The sequence below is a fragment of the Microplitis mediator genome, chromosome 5 (assembly GCF_029852145.1).
Source record: "Microplitis mediator isolate UGA2020A chromosome 5, iyMicMedi2.1, whole genome shotgun sequence".
Classification (NCBI taxonomy): domain Eukaryota; kingdom Metazoa; phylum Arthropoda; class Insecta; order Hymenoptera; family Braconidae; genus Microplitis; species Microplitis mediator.
Genome location: NC_079973.1, coordinates 17710738 through 17716194, shown reverse-complemented (window position 1 = coordinate 17716194; position 5457 = coordinate 17710738).

The following is a 5457-nucleotide window of genomic DNA, read 5'->3' as shown; positions in this document are numbered from 1 at the left end:
AAATTTTGTGGTTTTGTTTTTAAGGTCTACGGGGCCGGGAAAAATTTTTTTAAAAAAACGAATTCATGGATCGTATAGGAAATTTATTCAGCTACAATATGCTTTTTTTGTTTCTCTGTACGACAATTTGCTGCTGAGATATCAGCCTTCAAATGAAAAAGGATCCTTTTGTCTTTGATTATTGATATCTCAGCAAGTAATGGCCACACAGTAATTTGAAGGACAGTTTAAGAAACTTGAATAAATTTCCTACAAGCTCCATTTTCGATTTAAAAAAAAAAATTTTTTTTTCATCCTAGATATCCATTTGAAAAACTTTTAAAAAATGGCCATTTTCTGTTTTGTTAGTCGACTCATCGCTACTCTGCAAATATTGATAAAAAAAAATGTTGCCAGGTAATTTTACAGCTCAATGTATTCTCAAAAACCCTGAAAATTTTCAGATTGATCCATTGAACCGTTTGTCCGGGCCGATTGCTAGTCTAGTCGACAAGTTGAAAATGGTCCAAAATAGAGATACTGCTCTTAAAATTAGGTGCGATAGCTCATTGGATCCGGAATGACGCCTAGAAAAATGTCCTAAAAGTGTGTATTAGCACGTAAAAAATTGCCAAAGTTATAAACAATTAAAGACGAAAAAAAGAAGGCATTTCGTTTTTTGCCAATATTTCATAGACTATTAATATTTAAGAATTCTTACAAAAAGATTCTTAAAGAGGAGGAAATTTCCAATAAAAAACTCCGACTCCCCGGATTTCTATCTCCATTATTTATAATTTTAATTTAACGCTGAAAATGGGTCTCCGCGCGACATTTTTAGGTTGCGCGCGCGGCGTCAAAAGCGAGTAGGACACATTAATTTATTTATTTGAGTTATTAAATATTTTTTTTTAAATTTGAAAAAATTATGGTGTATTCTGAACGCTTTAAATAATTTATTCCCGTTGGAAATTTGACTTAAAGTTAATTTTTCAACAAGTTGAACGATTGTTAACTAACGAAATTTTCTCGAACTTACGTCTTCATTATAAATGAAAAAAAATGTTTAAATAATTGTCGTATAAATTTTTCGCTTCATGGAGCCTTTCTTACATACATATTCAACAAGATCACGCCATAAAAGTTTAAAAAATATTCATACTTTGTTTATAATAATTTTTCTACTTAAACAAAAACTAAAAAATCCAAGTAATGATGTTAAAAAAATTTTTCTTTTTCTTAATCATCATATTATCGTTTTTTTATTGATACAAGATATTAATTGCATTGCAAAAAAAAATTTTTTCACTATTTGTTGATAAATTTTTTATAAACAAATTGATTAATTCAATATTTGTTCAAAATTTGTTTTCACTAATTTATTACACAGCAAATATAATGATTTTTAAAAAAAAAATTTTTCCTTAATAACAATTTTTATTTGTTTATAATCGTTTTTTTCATATTTCTATTATTTAAATAATTAGTTAAGTAATTATTTTGTATCTAAAAATCATAATTGACAGTCCTCTATAAAGTAACAAAAAAAAATTTTTTTTTTATCAACTATTCCATTGTTTATTGACTTACCAATTTGTTATAAACAAATTTTTAACTTTGTTATATTTTTTTTCTGAAACTTCTAAAAATATCAAAAACAACCACATATAACAAAGTATAGAAAAAAAATTTTTTCAATTTTTTATTGTACTTTTAAAAAACACGTGCTACAAAAGTTGCAGCGGCTGCTTCATTTATCTACTAAAAAACTAATATAACGTTTAAACTATTAGGGATACAAAAATAAACATTCAGGACAATTTTATAAAGGATTAAACGATCTTTCAAATGAGCTATTAAAAAATTTTTTATGCGCATTTGTTTATAAAAACAAATATTTTTTTCGATGTTTGTTGAAGTCTCGTGGTTTCTAACTAGTAAGAGAACCGTAAAACAGAAAAAACGGCATTTAACTTTTTAAAAAATGCATAATAATAGATTGGCAATGACTAAAAAATTTTTTAATAGCTTATTTGAAAGATCGTTCAATCCTTTATAAAATTGTCCAGAATGTTTATTTTTGTATCTCTAATAGTTTAAACGTTATATTAGTTTTTTAGTAGATAAATGAAGCAGCCGCTGCAACTTTTGTAGCACGTGTTTTTTAAAAGTACAATAAAAAATTGAAAAAATTTTTTTTCTATACTTTGTTATATGTGGTTGTTTTTGTAATTATTAGAAGTTTCAGAAAAAAAATATAACAAAGTTAAAAATTTGTTTATAACAAATTGGTAAGTCAATAAACAATGGAATTGTTGATAAAAAAAAAATTTTTTTTTATTACTTTATAGAGGACTGTCAATTATGATTTTTAGATACAAAATAATTACTTAACTAATTATTTAAATAATAGAAATATGAAAAAAACGATTATGAACAAATAAAAATTGTTATTAAGGAAAAATTTTTTTTTAAAAATCATTATATTTGCTGTGTAATAAATTAGTGAAAACAAATTTTGAAAAAATATTGAATTAATCAATTTGTTTATAAAAAATTTATCAACAAATAGTGGAAAAAATTTTTTTTGCAATGCAATTAATATCTTGTATCAATAAAAAAACGATAATATGATGATTAAGAAAAAGAAAAATTTTTTTAACATCATTACTTGGATTTTTTAGTTTTTGTTTAAGTAGAAAAATTATTATAAACAAAGTATGAATATTTTTTAAACTTTTATGGCGTGATCTTGTTGAATATGTATGTAAGAAAGGCTCCATGAAGCGAAAAATTTATACGACAATTATTTAAACATTTTTTTTCATTTATAATGAAGACGTAAGTTCGAGAAAATTTCGTGAGTTTACAATCGTTCAACTTGTTGAAAAATTAACTTTAAGTCAAATTTCCAACGGGAATAAATTATTTAAAGCGTTCAGAATACACCATAATTTTTTCAAATTTAAAAAAAAATATTTAATAACTCAAATAAATTAATGTGTCCTACTCGCTTTTGACGCCGCGCGCGCAACCTAAAAATGTCGCGCGGAGACCCATTTTCAGCGTTAAATTAAAATTATAAATAATGGAGATAGAAATCCGGGGAGTCGGAGTTTTTTATTGGAAATTTCCTCCTCTTTAAGAATCTTTTTGTAAGAATTCTTAAATATTAATAGTCTATGAAATATTGGCAAAAAACGAAATGCCTTCTTTTTTTCGTCTTTAATTGTTTATAACTTTGGCAATTTTTTACGTGCTAATACACACTTTTAGGACATTTTTCTAGGCGTCATTCCGGATCCAATGAGCTATCGCACCTAATTTTAAGAGCAGTATCTCTATTTTGGACCATTTTCAACTTGTCGACTAGACTACTTAAAGTTTTACAAAACAATTGAAGGAACAAGTTTTGTGTAATTTTTCAGAGTGATGTTTTTTCGATTTATATTTTTTTTCCAATTGAAAAAAAAAATTGTTTACAACTAGCCTTATTTCTCATAACACCATGCTTTACATTTTTGAGAGTGCTCGAAAAACTTTAAAATTTGGAAAAAAAAAATAGAAATCGAAAAAACATCACTCTGAAAAAGTTTGAGGATTTGCAGAAAATGTCAAAGTTTTATATCGAAAAAAAAAAATAAAAAATAAAAAATGGTAAACATCGAAAAATTTTTGATTTTTTCTCATAATCTACAAAAAAAACAATGAAGATAGGTGGCACTAATATTTTTGTATTTATTTTCAAAAAGTACATTTAAAAATAAAAATTTGAAAAAAAAAACGTCCCAATCAGTCGAATTTTGAAAAAGTTATAGATATTTAGAATAAAAAAAGCCATTTTTTCAAAAATTTATAACTTTTTTGGTTGGGTGAAAAAAAATGAAAAAATTATGAGAAACGTTTTTGGTGGGGTAGAAAAAGAGAAAAAATTTTCAGCCAAATCTAAAGGGGTCAGGTTCAAAAGTGATCGGTTTGGCGTGGAATGCCCCATATGTATGTAGCGTTGCTACTAGCTGAAGCGATCGATGATATTTGGCAGTTTACGTCGAACATCGATTTTTCATTTATTCGCTCTACCTCATTCGTAGAGACAATAAGTAATAGAGCGCTGGACTGCATACACGCATCCAAGCATTTTTCACGTACTGTATACTTACAATTACTGTGTTACTTTCGTTATTCAAATGAAATATTTGTTTAATATATTAGCGGGCTTTAATAATTTATATTATTACCTCAACCACTAAATTGGTGACCCTGGCGTGATCTCTTTTGTAGAGTACCGTCGAACACGAGTATTACACAGTTAATAAAATTTCGTGAGTTCTCGCATAATTTTTGCCGCGAATATTTTGTCGCGTTGCCGATTAATCGGCGAGACCGTGATTTTTATTCACAGTTATTGTTGTGTGAATTTATTTTAAGTTAATTAGTGCAGTGAATTTTTTTATCATTGTGCGGTTTTTTATCTTTTATCACCGCTGGTGCATTGCTGGGTATCTTATGGTCGTTATGCCGCATCAGTGTTAATTCGAGGGACCTTTAGTGCGAATCGAGTTGTGATAAAAGTTTTTGCGCGCTGTAGATAAGATTGTCTATTTCGTACAGTGTCGCGTTCAATTTTCCGGTAACTACGTCATCGGAAATAGATTTGAGGATTAAGGCAGAGAGTCAGCTGAAAATTCCTGAGTGACGAGTCATCGCTGGATACATGATAAAATTAAAATAAAATAATTTTAAGTGCAGGTGATATTATTATTTGAAATATTATTTTTATATTTTATATTTTAAAATGTACGCATTCGCCGCAGAGGAACTCGCTGCTTTGCGTAAGCAACTTGCACTGTTGACTGCCAAGTATAGCGAAATGCTTGCTCAGGAGCAACTTCCAATTACACGATCCAGAGCATACCGACACCATCGTCCTCGGAAAGTTAAAAAATTCGACTATTGCTGGTATCATTTCAAATTTGGCGAAAATGCGCGCGCATGCGCACCTGGCTGTAAATGGCAGGGAAATGCCAACGAGAATCACTAGCGACGGAGAGTGATTCTCAATCGATTTCACGCCGATTATTTATTAAAGATCGAGTCACTGGGACCGAGTTTCTCGTGGACACTGGCTCTGATTTATCAGTTTTTCCTCGTGGCTCGATGAAATCGCAAACAACTCCCATAGGTTATCAGCTTTATGCCACAAACGGCACGATTATCGAAACCTATAGTTTATCATCACAAACGCTGAATCTCGGACTGCGTCGAGATTTTACGTGGAATTTTATTGTTGCCGATGTCACCAAACCCATACTTGGGGCTGATTTTTTAAGTCATTATGACTTGCTAGTCGACCTCAAACGCAAATGCTTACGCGACGGCATTACAGGTTTGACATCATCCGGTCATTTCCACGCAACAACACCATTGGACAAAATCAAGGCTGTGGATAGTGATTCCGTTTATATGAAACTGCTACGT